Raw genomic sequence first — 15,329 nt, forward strand, 5'->3', positions numbered from 1 at the left:
GCTGTTCCTGGACCTGGTGGTGTGTGACCCAAGGCTCCTGTACTTCCTTCCCAATGACAGCAGTGAGGAAAGAGCATGGATGCTGCTTTCTTGTGGCAGCACTCCTTGTAAACATGCTCAGAGGTAGGGAGGCCTTTTCCTGTGAAGGTCTGAGTTTTATACAAATACACTTCTATATATTTTAATGTCATATGGTAAATAAATCTGAACCTGAGTCTGAATCAATGGGATTATGTTTTAAAGAGTTGAACCCCATAGGTCTATCAGGTAATTTATTTTCAGCTACTACAAGGTCATTGCCCCTTTGGGTTGTTGTGGTTGCATTTCTACAGGGACAACGTCAAGGGGAATGTTGCTGCCACTGGAGGAGCAGGGCCTGGCAGAAGCAGGCCTGTACCTTTAGTGTGATGGGGCATGATACGTATTCATGAAATTAATCACTGCTCTGCATGGACAACTGTTGAAGACCATAACTGTCCTATGCCAGAGATGTGGATTAAGAAATTCATCCCTAGCCTAACATATACACAAAGAAAAGAGATTCTGCAGTTGCTGGAAATCCAGAGTAATGCCAAAATACTGGAGGAATTCAGCAGATCAGAGATGAATAAACATTTGATGCTCTGAGCTGAGACATTTCATCCGGACTAGAAAGGAAGGGGGAAGATGAATATTGACTCTCTAACTTCTGATAATTCATTCTTCTCCCACTTCTTCCTTTTTCTTTTCCCCATTCTGGCTCCCCTCTTACCCCTTCATTCTCCTCTTCTGCCATTACCACCCTCTGGTGTCCCTCTTCCTTCCCTTTCTGCCATGGTCCACTGTTCTATCCTATCAGATTCCTCCTTCTTCTGTCCTTAATTTTTTCCACCTTTTACCTCTCAGTTTCTCACTTCACTCCTCTCCCCTCCCCACTCAACTTCCCCCTCACCTGGTTTCACCTATCACCTGCCAGCTTGTACTTCTTCCCCTCCACCCACCTTTTTATTCTCCATATAACTATATAACCATATAACAATCACAGCACGGAAACAGGCCATCTCGGCCCTCCTAGTCCGTGCCGAACTCTTAATCTCACCTAGTCCCACCTACCCGCACTCAGCCCATAACCCTCCACTCCTTTCCTGTCCATATACCTATCCAATTTTACCTTAAATGACACAACTGAACTGGCCTCTACTACTTCTACAGGAAGCTCATTCCACACAGCTATCACTCTCTGAGTAAAGAAATACCCCCTCGTGTTTCCCTTAAACTTCTGCCCCCTAACTCTCAAATCATGTCCTCTCGTTTGAATCTCCCCTACTCTCAATGGAAACAGCCTATTCACGTCAACTCTATCTATCCCTCTCAAAATTTTAAATACCTCGATCAAATCCTCCCTCAACCTTCTACTCTCCAATGAATAGAGACCTAACTTGTTCAACCTTTCTCTGTAACTTAAGTGCTGAAACCCAGGTAACATCCTAGTAAATCGTCTCTGCACTCTCTCTAATTTATTGATATCTTTCCTATAATTCGGTGACCAGAACTGCACACAATATTCCAAATTTGGCCTTACCAATGCCTTGTACATTACATCCCAACTTCTGTACTCAATGCTTTGATTTATGAAGGCCTGCATTCCAAAAGCCTTCTTTAGCACCCTATCTACATGAGACTCCACCTTCAGGGAACTATGCACAGTTATTCCTAGATCTCTCTGTTCCTCTGCATTCCTCAATGCCCTACCATTTACTCTGTATGTTCTATTTGGATTATTTCTGCCAAAATGTAGAACCTCACACTTCTCAGCATTAAACTCCATCTGCCAATGTTCAGCCCACTCTTCTAACCGGCATAAATCTCCCTGCAAGCTTTGAAAACCCACCTCATTATCCACAACACCTCCTACCTTAGTATCATCGGCATACTTACTAATCCAATTTACCACCCCATCATCCAGATCATTTATGTATATTACAAACAACATTGGGCCCAAAACAGATCCCTGAGGCACCCCACTAGTTACCGGCCTCCATCCCGATAAACAATTATCCACCACTACTCTCTGGCATCTCCCATCTAGCCACTGTTGAATCCATTTTATTACTCCAGCATTAATACCTAACGACTGAACCTTCTTAACTAACCTTCCATGTGGAACTTTGTCAAAGGCTTTGCTGAAGTCCATATAGACAACATCCACTGCCTTACTCTCGTCAACATTCCTCGTAACTTCTTCAAAAAATTCAATAAGGTTTGTCAAACATGACCTTCCACGCACAAATCCATGCTGGCTACTCCTAATCAGATCCTGTCTATCCAGATAATTATTAATACTATCTCTAAGAATACTTTCCATCAATTTACCCACCACTGATGTCAAAACAGGTCTATAATTGCTAGGCTTACTTCTAGAACCTTTTTTAAACAATGGAACCACATGAGCAATACGCCAATCCTCCGGCACAATCCCCGCTTCTAATGACATCTTAAAGATCTCCGTCAGAGCTCCTGCTATTTCTACACAAACTTCCCTCAAGGTCCTGGGGAACATCCTGTCAGGATCCGGAGATTTATCCACTTTTAAACTTCTTAAAAGCGCCAGTACTTCCACCTCTTTAATTGTCATAGGTTCCATAACTTCCTTACTTGTTTCCCACACCTTACACAATTCAATATCCTTCTCCTTAGTGAATACCAAAGAGAAGAAATCGTTCAAAATCTCTCCCATCTCCCTCGGTCCCACACATAGCTGATCACTCTGATTCTCTAAGGGGCCAATTTTATCCCTCACTATCCTCTTGCTTTTAATATAACTGTAGAAACCTTTCGGATTTACTTTCACCTTATTTGCCAAACCAACCTCGTATCTTCTTTTAGCTTTTCTAATCTCTTTCTTAAGATTCCTTTTACATTCTTTATATTCCTCGAGCAATTCCTTTACTCCATGCTGCCTATATCTATTGTAAACATCCCTCTTTTTCTGAACCAAATTTCTAATATCCCTTGAAAACCATGGTGCTTTCAAACCTTTAACCTTTCCTTTCAACCTAACAGGAACATAAAGATTCTGTACCCTCATAATTTCACCCTTAAATGACCTCCATTTCTCTATTACATCCGTCCCATAAAACAACTTGACCCAATCCACTCTCTCTAAATCCCTTCTCATCTCCTCAAAGTTAGCCTTCCTCCAATCAAAAATCTCAACTCTAGGTCCAGTCCTATCCTTCTCCATAATTATATTGAAGCTAATGCTATTGTGATCACTGGACCCGAAGTGCTCCCCAACACATACTTCTGTCAGCTGACCTATCGCATTCCCTAACAGGAGATCCAACACTGCCCCATCTCTAGTCGGTACTTCTATGTATTGTTGCAAAAAACTATCCTGCACACATTTCACAAACTCTAAGCCATCCAGCCCTTTTACAGAATGAGCTTCCCAGTCTACGTGTGGAAAATTAAAATCTCCCACAATCACCACCTTGTGTTTACTACAAATATCTGCTATCTCCTTACACATTTGCTCTTCCAACTCACGCACCCCATTAGGTGGCCTATAATACACTCCTATCAGTGTTACTACACCTTTCCCCATTCCTCAACTCCACCCAAATAGCCTCCCTAGAGGAGCTCTCTAATCTATCCTTCCAAAGCACCGCCATAAGATTTTCTCGGACAAGCAATGCAACACCTCCTCCTCTGGCCCCTCCTACTCTATCACACCTGAAGCAACTAAATCCAGGAATATTTAGTTGCCAATCACACCCTTCCTGCAACCATGTTTCACTAATAGCTACAACATCATAATTCCAGGTATCAATCCACGCTTTAAGCTCATCCACCTTTCTTACAATGCTCCTAGCATTAAAATAGATACATTTAAGATACTCTCCACCTCCTCCTCTCTTTTCATCCCTAACAATGCATTCAAATTTATTATCCTTTTCTTTTTTCTCCCCTACATCTTCGGGCTGAGCGCATCCCTTCTCCATCACCTGCCTTTCCTCCCTCACACACCGTCTCTTTACTTGCTCTACTGGTGAACTAACCTCCTCTCCCATAGTTTCCTCAAATTGATTCCCACCCCCCCACCATTTTACTAGTTTAAAGTCTGCCCTGTAGCCCTAGCAAACCTCCCCGCTAGGATATTGGTCCCCCCAGGATTCAAGTGTAACCCGTCCTTCTTGAACAGGTCACACTTGCCCCAGAAGAGGTCCCAATGATCCATAAACTTGAATCCCTGCCCCCTGCACCAATCCCACAGCCACGCATTCATCCTCCACCTAATTCCATTTCTACTCTCACTGTCGCGTGGCACAGGCAGTAATCCCGGGATTACTACCTTTGCGGTCCTTCTTCTTAACTGCCTTCCTAACTCCCTATACTCACGTTTCAGGACCTCTTCTCCTTTCCTACCTATGTCATTGGTACCTACATGTACCACGACCTCTGGCTCCTCACCCTCCCACTTCAGGATATCTTGGACGCGATCAGAAACGTCCCGAACCCTGGCACCAGGGAGGCAAATTACCATCCAGGACTCCCGATCACCTCCACAGAACCGCCTGTCTGAACCCCTGACTATCGAGTCCCCTATTACTATGGTCCTCTTTCTTCTATCCCTACCCTTCTGAGCTACAGGGCCGTCCTCTGTGCCGGAGGCCCGGCCACTGTCACTTCCTCCAGGTAGGCTGTCCCCCCCAACAGTACTCAAACACGAGTACTTATTGTCAAGGGGTACAGCCGCTGGGGTACTCTCTAGTACCTGCCTCTTCCCCTTCCTGACTGTGACCCACCTATCTGCCTCCCGTGGCCCCGGAGTGACCACCTGCCTGTAACTCCTCTCTATCACCTCCTCACTCTCCCTGACCAGGCGAAGGTCATCGAGCTGCAGCTCCAGTTCCCTAACTCGGTCCTTCAGGAGCTGCAGTTCGGCGCACCTGGCGCAGATGTGGACGTCCGGGAGGCTCGGAGACTCCAGGACCTCCCACATCCGACACCAAGAACAACAAGCTGCCCTCACTCTCATACTTCCCAAATAACTGAAAATAACAAGAACTAAAAGATAAGCCTACTGTGCCCTCTTCCGCCTAAGCCCCCTGAGCCCAAGCCCTACACTCTGTTCCCGGCTCACTCCGCTGCCCGCTTCTTAAGACTGCGTTCTTTTTATATCTTCCCGCCTTCCCGGGCCTCCTCATGCGCCTGCGCAGTCCCGCCTCTCAGAACTCCGATCTGAGACGCAATTGGACAATTTGAAAATGGCCGCCGCCGCACTTCCTCTCAAGCCTCGCTGTCCTCTTCCAAAAGACTCCCTCTTTATTTTCCATTCCTTTCCAGTCCTGATGAAGGGTCTCAGCCCAAAACTTTGACTCTTTATTCCCCTCCATAGATGCTGACTGATCTGCTGAGTTCCTCATTGTTTTAAAGCATAGTAGAATGAGAGAAGTTTTTCATTTCACCCACCAATACAGGATGAGGTTTGGTTCATTTGTTGGTGCATGCAATTAATTTATAGGTCTGTCCACAGTGAGTTATATAAGGGCAGTTACTTTACCTTCATGAAATTAAATTGCATCATGATACAGCAATCAACTCCATGAACTGGATTATCTTGTTATTTCATGCTCGTTATTTATCGCTACTTATTTATATTTGCATTTGCACAGTTTTTTGTCCATTGATCCTGTTTACAGTTACTGTTCTATAGATTTGCTAAGTATGCCGGCAGAAAAAGAAACTCAAGGTTGTATGTGGTGACATGCATGTACTCTGATAATAAACTTTACTTTGAAGAAAGCAGTAAGAGTGAGGTAGTGTTCATGGGTTCAGTGTCCTCTCGGAAACCTGGTAGTGGAGGAAGAGGAGCCTTTGCTAAAATATAGAGTGTATGTCTTCAGACTCCTGTACCTCCTCTGCAATGGTAGTAATGAGAAGAGGGGACGTCCTGGGTGGTGGGGGTCCTAATGATGGATCAGATTCAGAATCAGGGTTAAATCACCAGCATATGTCATGATATTTGTTAATTTTACAGCAGTGGTACACTGTAGTAGTGAGGTAGTGATTAAGGGTCAATGTCCGTTTAGAAATCCGATGGCAGAGGGGAATGATGCTGCTATCAGTAAGGTCTCCTCTGTGTTTTAATAAGTCAGATAAGGAACACAATGACATCAAGTGGTAGTGAGATGATATAATTGCAACACTTGCTTACCAAATAGAGAACAAACTCCCAACCATTTTACAGAGCTGCTTTATAAGCTTTTGACTAACCTTATCTCATGTCAAGCTAATGCAACTGTTTCGATCAACTGCTGTATCTGGAACAAGGACAATCAAGAGATTACCATCTTGAGTCATACTATGAACCTTCCAATGAAATTCATTTACTTAATTAAATCTTTGAGGTGAATGGCCCTCTCCAGTGAAACAAACAGGTCAATAATTTACAGCAGCACATGATCGAATGCTCCAAAGCAGCTTACTCTATTTCCATTCATAAGCCTGTTGAGTGTAGAATTTAATGAGTGAAATATTTAAAAAATATTTTTCAAAATATGTGGCAAAGCAAATTGTCATTTCAAAGTTTACAAATAACACCATACAGCAGAGATAATTAATTTAGTTCAAGAAAGACAATTTAAAATAAGCAAAGTCCTTTAATGAGTTATAAAATTTTAGAATCAAAAGAGAAAGCAACTGAGGAATTTATAGGAGATAAATTCTTTAAAATATTAAGCTAACATGTAGGTGATTCAATTGTTCATTATGTGCCTTATCATATGATGTAGGTGATCATGGACTTTGACCATGATTGTTCTTGGCAAATTTTCTACAGAAGCAGTTTGCCTTCTTTTAGGTAGTGTATTTACAAGATGGCTGACTCTTCAGAGATTGTCTGCCTGCCGTCAGTGGTCACATAACCAGGACTTGTGAAATGTGCCGGCTGCTCATATGACCATCCGCCACCTGCTCCCATGGCTCCAGGTGACCTATCAGTGGGGGGGGGGGGGCGGAAACGGGGACAAAGCAGGTGCTACATCTTGCCCAAAGGTGACCTGCAAGTCAGCAGAGGGACGTAACACCTTCCACCTCCTTTGGCAAAGATGTATCTCCACCCCACCAGAATTGATTGCTTAAAAGGAAGTTAAAGAAAAATAAGGACAGTTAACAGAAATGATCCTATTCGTATGTTGCAGGTTTGGGTTTGTTTTTAGAATATCTATTAAGATGGTTGCTAGGCATAATATAACCATATAACAATTACAGCATGGAAACAGGCCATCTCGGCCCTTCTAGTCCATGCCGACCGCTTACTCTCACCTAGTCCCACTGACCCGCACTCAGCCCATAACCCTCCATTCCTTTCCTGTCCATGTACCTATCCAATTTTACTTTAAATGACAATACTGAACCTGCCTCTACCACTTCCACTGGAAGCTCGTTCCACACAGCTACCACTCTCTGAGTAAAGAAATTTCCCCTCATGTTACCCTTAAACTTTTTCCCCCTAACTCTCAACTCATGTCCTCTTGTTTGAATCTCCCCTACTCTCAATGGAAAAAGCTTATCCATGTCAACTCTATCTATCCCCCTCATAATTTTAAATACCTCTATCAAGTCCCCCCTCAACCTTCTACGCTCCAAAGAATAAAGACCTAACTTGTTCAATCTTTCCCTGTAATTTAGGTGCTGAACCCCAGGTAACATTCTAGTAAATCTTCTCTGTACTCTCTCTATTTTGTTGACATAATTTGGTGACCAGAACTGTACCCAATACTCCAAATTCGGCCTTACCAATGCCTTGTACAATTTTAACATTACATCCCAACTCCTATACTCAATGCTCTGATTTATAAAGGCATACATACCAAAAGCTTTCTTCACCACCCTATCCACATGAGATTCCACCTTCAGGGAACTATGCACCATTATTCCTAAATGACTCTGTTCTACTGCATTCTTCAATGCCCTACCATTTACCATGTATGTCCTATTTGGATTATTCCTATCAAAATGTAGCACCTCACACTTATCAGCAATAAACTCCATCTGCCAGCCACTGTTGAATCCATTTTACTACTTCAATATTAATACCTAACGATTGGACCTTCCTAACTAACCTTCCGTGCGGAACCTTGTCAAAGGCCTTACTGAAGTCCACATAGACAACATCCACTGCTTTACCCTTGTCAACTTTCCTTGTAACCTCTTCAAAAAATCAATAAGATTTGTCAAACATGACTTTCCACGCACAAATCCATGTTGACTTTTCCTAATCGGACCCTGCCTATCCAGATAATTAATCCAGATAATAATATAACTTGTACTATGGTATTAGTTAACTAACATAGTTACCTATTAACTCAGCAGGCCAGGCAGCATCTATGGAAAAGAGTAAAGAGTTGATGTTTCAGGCCAAGACTCTTCATCAGGACTGGAAAGGAAGAGGAGCAGTCAGAATCAGAAGATGGGAGGAAAATGTACAAAGTGGCAGGTGATAGGTGAAACTGGGAGAGGAGAAGAGGGGAGGTAAAGAGCTGGGAAATCGTTTCATGAAAGAGATAAAGGACTGGAGAAGGGGATATGATTGGAAAGAACAGAAGGCCCTGGAAGAAAAGGAAGGTGGAGGAGCACCAGAGGGAGGTGATGGGCGGACAAGAAGCAAAGGTATGAGAGGGAAACCAGAATGAGGATGGTGAAGGACGGAGGGGGGTGTGGGCAATTACAGGAAGTTCAAGAAATCAATGTTCATGCCATCAGGTTGGAGGCTACCCAGATGGAATATAAGGTGTTGGTCCTCCACCCTGAGAGTGGTCTTATCATGGCAGTAGAGGAGACCAACCAGAGGCACTCTGTTAAGAATAAACTACATGCACGATACTTGAACTCCTTGTGTGTACAGGTCTGTACGTTCTGCAATGCACTTTGTTAGAAGAGAAGAATCCACCTGGCATACAGGAATATTTTTAGATGAGGAGTTCAAGTTGCAATAGATTTCAGCATTGGGGTAAGGAGTTGTCAGCTGGGAATTATTAGGATTAGGAATGGATTATTTTAGAAATGGATTTGAAAGGTCTTACTGCAAAACAGAACCTTAGCTTAAATTCGAATTCCAGTTAGACTAAGTCAGTGTTAAGGTTAGTAGTGTACGTTTTTTAGCACAGGAAAATTCTTTTTGGGTTACAGTTTAAGCTCACGTTCTACATTTCCACTGGTTTGAGTCAAGTTGGTGTATTGTGAGACTAGGATAAAAGGTGAGGTAGGCTCTGTTTTGGACAGCAACTTCTTTGCAACGAAAACATAACATCGATGGGATGAAGGATCTGGACCCAACATGTGGACAGTTCATTCCACTCCACAGTTGCTGCCTGAATTGCTGGGCTCCACCAGCAGTTGTGTGTGTTGTTCAAGATTTCCAGCATCTGCAGAATCTCTTGTGTTTACAGTAGCTTTGAATAAATAGTTTAGCTGCCTCTCTCAAATAATGTGCGCATGCTGTTTCAAGATTGTTTAATGTCATTTCCAGTACACTAGTGCAAAGGAGAAAAAATTGTTACTTTAGATCTGATGCAGCATTAAAAAAACAGAATAAAGAACACAATAATGAAAAAGACACAATAAACATAAATATATAAGATAGCTTATATACATAGATTGACTGTATGTACATAAAGTGATGCCAGGCACAGGAGTGTCTCCAAATAAGATGACATTGACAGGAAATGATAAAGTAGTGGTGGTTGGGGGTGTGGAGGGGTGGGTTAGTGGGTGGAGGTGTTGATCAGCCTTACTACTTGGGGAAAGTAACTGTTTTTGAGTCTGGTGGTCCTGGTGTGGATGCTATGTAGCCTCCTCCCTGATGGGAGCTGGACAAGCAGTCCATGAGCAGGGTGGGTGGGATCCTTCATGACGTTACTGGCCCTTTCAGTATATACATCCTTGATGGCAGGTAGGCTAGTGCTGATCTGTAGACAGTTTTGACCACCCGTTGTAGAGCCTTCCCGTCTGCTGCAGAGCATTTGCCGTACCGAGCAGTGATGCATTGTTTCTTCCAAGTCTGTAATTCTCTTATCCATTTTGTCCTGTCTTTTTATCATTTTGTCGAACATAATCTTCATATTTTAAATATTTTTTATTGCTTTTAATGCATTTAATTTTTCTAATTTATGCATTATTTGCATCAAAGTTTTTCCTTTATCTCCAGAAACTTTATCATTGATGAAAGATTTAAATTTGATTGATATATGCAGAAGAATGAATCCAAAAGAAACAGGTTATTCATTTTATTCAAATGGACACAAAACTTATTCAAGGATAGATTTTTTCCTATTATCAATGAATATTCAAGACAGAGTGAAAAATATGGAATATAAAGCAAGAATATTGTCAGATCATTCTCCCTTGATAATGACAATGATAATGATAGATAAAGAGGAATCGATTTACAGATGGAGATTTAATTCAATATTATTAAAACGTCAAGATTTTTGTGATTTTATGAAAAAGCAGATTCAGTTTTTTTTAGATACGAATTCACATTCAGTTGATGATAAATTTATATTGTGGGAAGCAATGAAGGCATATTTGAGAGGCCAGATAATAAATTACACTTCTAAAATTAAGAATTATGATAGAAATAGATCAATTGGAAAAAGAGATTACAAAATTAGAAAAAGAATCTCAAAGATATATGACAGAAGAAAAACGAAGACAAGAAGTTACAATATAATACACTTCAGACATATTGAACAGAAAAAGCAATTATGAGAACTAACCAGAGATATTATGAACTAGATGAAAGATCACATAAGGTTCTTGCCTGGCAGTTAAAAACAGACCAGACTTCCAAAACAATAAATGCAATTAGAACAAGTGTAAACAAAATTACTTATAAACCTTTAGAAATTAATGAAATTTTTAAGAATTTTTATTCTGAACTGTATCAATCAGAATCACAAAATGATCATGTCAAGATAGAAAGGTTTTTATCACAAATAACTCTTCCAAATTGAATTCGGAAGAACAGAAGGGATTAGATATGCCTTTTACATTAAAAGAGGTCGAAGAAGCTCTAGGATCTCTTCAGAGTAATAAATCCCCAGGAGAAGATGGTTTTCCACCCGAATTTTACAAAAAGTTTAAAGATTTACTAATTCCTCCTTTTACGGAGTTAATACATCAAGCAGAAAGAATGCATAAACTTCCAGAATCTTTTTTGAGAGCTATTTTAATAGTATTGCCAAAAAAAGATAGAGATCTTCTAAAGCCAACATCATAGAGACCTATTTCTTTGTTAAACACTGACTATAAAATAATAGCAAAAATTTTATCTAGCTGATTATCTAAATACCTACCAAAATTAATACATATGGAACAAACAGGATTTATCAAAAATAGACAATCGGCAGACAATGTAACCCGGTTACTTAGCATAATTCATTTGGCACAAAAGAGGGAGGAAATGAGTGTGGCAGTTGCTTTAGATGCAAAAAAGCATTTGATAGATTGGAATGGGATTTTTTATTTAAGGTATTGGAAAAATATGGATTAGGAGTATCCTTTATAAAATGGATTAAAACCTTAAGTACCAATCCCAAAGCTAAAGTAGTGACAAATGGTCTAATTTCAACACCATTTCAGTTAACAAGGTCAACTAGGCAAGGTTGTCCATTATCACCTGCTTTATTTGTGTTGGCGATAGAACCATTAGCTGAATTAATTAGAATGGACCCAGATATTAAGGGTTTCAGAGTTAACCAGGAGGAATACAAGATTAACTTATTTGCTGATGATGTTCTGCTTTATTTAACAAACCTATTGTACTTGCTGCGTAAATTATTTTCTAGGTTGGAAGAATATGGGAAAATATAAGGCTACAAAATAAATTGGGATAAAAGGGAAATTTTACCTCTTACTAAAGGAGATTATAGACAATGTTGATTAATAACTCAATTTAGATGGCCGTTAAATGGTATAAAATATTTAGGTATAAGAGTTGATAATGATATAAAGAACCTATATAAATGAAATTATTTACCATTATTGAAAAAAATTCAAGAAGATCTTGATAAATGGATGATATTACCAATAACATTAGTAGGCAGAGTAAATGCTGTAAAATTGAATATTTTCCCTAGATTACAATACTTACTCCAAACACTACCAATACAACTACCCCAGAAGTTTTTTCAAAAGTTAAATAAATATGTGAGGAAGTTCCTTTGGAAAGGTAAGATGTCAAGAATATCGCTGGAAAAATTGACATGGAAATTTGATCTAGGAGGGTTACAACTTCCAAACTTTAGGAATTATTATAAAGCAAATCAATTCAGATTTATTGCATCCTTTTTTGATAAAGATAAGCCGGCATGGATTAGAATAGAACTAGATAAAAAAGGAGAAAATACACCAGAAGATTTTATATATAAATGGGAATCTAGATGGATACGGGAATAGAAAGAATCTCCTGTATTAAAACATTTGATTGTTCTATGGAATAAAATAAATGTTGATGATGAGATAAGGAAATCTTTATTAGCAAAGAGATCTTTAGTTCAAAATAAACTTATTCCTTTTACAATGGATAATCAACTTTTATACAATTGGTTTCAGAAAGGGATTAGATATATAGGAGATTGTTTTGAAGGAGGTATATTAATGTCATTTGATCAATTAAAGAATAAATACAAAATATCAAACAACACTCTTTTTTGTTATTTCCAATTAAGGGCTTATTTAAGAGATAAACTGGGTCAAACAATGTTATTGCCAAAACCTAATGAAATAGAAATTTTAATTCAAAAAGGAAAAATTAAAAAAATTATTTCTTGCATGTATAGTTTGATTCAAAAACAGGCAATTAAACTAGGAATCCATAAGTCAGGACAAAAATGGGAAACTGACTTGAATATTAAAATTGAAGAAACAAGTTGGTCAAGACTATGTCTTGACAGTATGACAAATACAACAAATGTCCGGTTAAGATTAGTGTAATATAATTTTTTACATCAATTATATATTATATCACAAAAATAAATAAATTAAACCCAAATTTATCTGATTAATGTTTCCGATGTAATCAAGAAATTGGTACTTTTTTACATTCTACTTGGTCTTGTTCTAAAATTCAATCTTTTTGGACAAATTTAAGAATTTTGCTGGAACAAATTATTGGAATACAACTTCCACATAACCCAATATTATTTTAATTAGGTGATATTGAAGGGATAAAACCGAAACCCAAATTGAATAAGTATCGGCAAGAATTCATAAAAATTGCATTGGCAGTAGCCAAAAAGGCTATTGCAGTTACTTGGAAATCAGATTCATACTTAAGTATAGATTGTTGGAAGAATGAAATTTTCAGCTGTATTCCACTTGAAAAAATTACTTACAATTTAAGAGATAAATATGAAACATTTCTGAAAATTTGACGCCCTTATTTACAAAAGACAGGATTAAATAATAGGTGCTCCGAAGATAAAATTATTGGTTATTTGGGGAAATAAATAAATATATATACTAAAGCTATTATGAACTCAGTGGAGCATGTGGGGATCTTCCGATATCCAGGCATTCTTTCTTTCTTTCTTCTTCTCTTTCTTTTTCTTTCTTTCTATAGCGATCTGTTAGGGGGGAGGGGAGAAGGGTTGATAATTTTTTTCTTTCTTTCCGTAATCATTTGAAAACTCAATAAAAAAATTTTTTTAAAAAAGAAAGTTAATTAACATTGTCTGGTTTGCAATCAACTTCAGTGCACAGCCCCAGAAAAATTATTATTCAAGGCTATTACTCAAATTACAATCCACATTCATGCCTATGAATTGGTTGCTGGTAAAATTAACATTTGCTATATATCCTAACTCCAGAATATGCCCTAACAGGCCTCCTAGCCATAAACAAATCTGTTCCAGGAAAGTCCAAACTTTAGGAAGGATCTAATCAAACTGAGCAGTAGAAATGCCCTGTACTTTGTGGGCAGAACTAAAGGTGGCACTAGAGAGCAACTTCTCCCAGCTCATCAACAAAACAGTTAAATAGTTCCTATTCTAATGTCCCTATTTTCCTTTCAGGGTTGCTGGGTCCTATCGGGATGTTTGATCAACAGCAGGAATCAAGGACTGCAGTTCTGCACGACAGTCTGTTGCCATTCTTGGGGCTCAACAATCGGCTGCATTTCGGCATGTCCAGGGTCAGCCTGAAGTCGGACGTCTTCGGGGCCTGTGCGGCCCTGTGGACACAAGTTCTCAACTGTGTCACGTACTGAAGCATAGTGGGAGCAGGAACATCGAAGACTGAACAAGTGATTATCAGAGGGCTCTACAGTCAGTAATCGATTTGCCAATTCTCAAGTCAGGGAGCTCAAAGAAAAAGCAATTCTTCAGACTGACTGCAACATGGAAATAGCAACTGTTGTCTCCTCTGTCACTGTGGAAGGAGCAATATCTGTCTCTACCTTGTTAGTGAGAGAGAGTGTCTGAAGGATGACGAAATGTCGGAGTGAACAGTGAGTTTTCGATGGACTGTCGACCATGATCTCTCTTTGGGGACTTTGCCTTTGGTTTCATGGTGGGTGGTGGGAATGCTGATGCTTTATGCTATAACGTGGGGGGGGGGGTGCAGGGGGCTTTGCGGTTCTAGTGTTTTTTCTGTCATTCATTCTTGGGTATTCCTTTCCGTTTCAAGGATGTCTGCAGAGAGTAAGAATTTCACGTTGTATGTTGTATACAATCTCTGATATTAAATTGAACTATTGAACTAACCCCTTCCTCAGTGACCTATCACCTCCCTATGTGCACCTACATCTACGCTATCATCCCTAATTACTACCTACAAGACTCTAAGCAGAGATTGTTCCAGAAATTTGGCCAGCATTATTTACAATGCAACTGTCATTCATATGCCTGATGTCTCCTTCCCTGCTGGTCAATTGCAGTTTTATCTCATTCTTTATCTTCACCCCTTCATTCTCTGATAGCTAGAGCTCTAGCCAGGGACACCAGCAAAGTACGTCTATCAGGCTCACATGCCCTCTCATCGACGTACAGGAGAGTTTGCAAGGACCTCAACCCAGCAGCATCCCAGTCCGGACTGTCTATTCGATCACTGGCCCAACCTTTCAGGCTAGAGTGACTGCTGTCAGATGCTGTGTATTCTCTTTTCTTGCCACACCATCAAAGTTGTGGAACCTGATGTCTCTGCTGTAACTCAGATCCCTTCCCATCTATTTTCCCCAATGTTTTTTCTATTCTGAGCTATACAACTAATCATCTATCTGCAGCAACCAGACTTCATTTCAGAGCACAGTTACTGTTATACTTTAATATGCTATCCACGGCTTC

General features: G+C 39.9%; 1 protein-coding gene across 1 annotated transcript in view; it reads left to right on the forward strand.

Annotated features, from left to right (window-relative positions):
• ccdc117 (coiled-coil domain containing 117) overlaps nt 1-15,329 on the forward strand; it is a 76,286-nt gene that overhangs the window by 11,398 nt on the left and 49,559 nt on the right. The window contains exon 3 of the mRNA XM_059988432.1: nt 14,061-14,494. The gene's annotated coding sequence lies outside the window, so the exon portion shown is untranslated. The remainder of the gene's footprint in view (nt 1-14,060; nt 14,495-15,329) is intronic.

The sequence above is a fragment of the Hypanus sabinus genome, chromosome 13 (assembly GCF_030144855.1).
Source record: "Hypanus sabinus isolate sHypSab1 chromosome 13, sHypSab1.hap1, whole genome shotgun sequence".
NCBI lineage: Eukaryota > Metazoa > Chordata > Chondrichthyes > Myliobatiformes > Dasyatidae > Hypanus > Hypanus sabinus.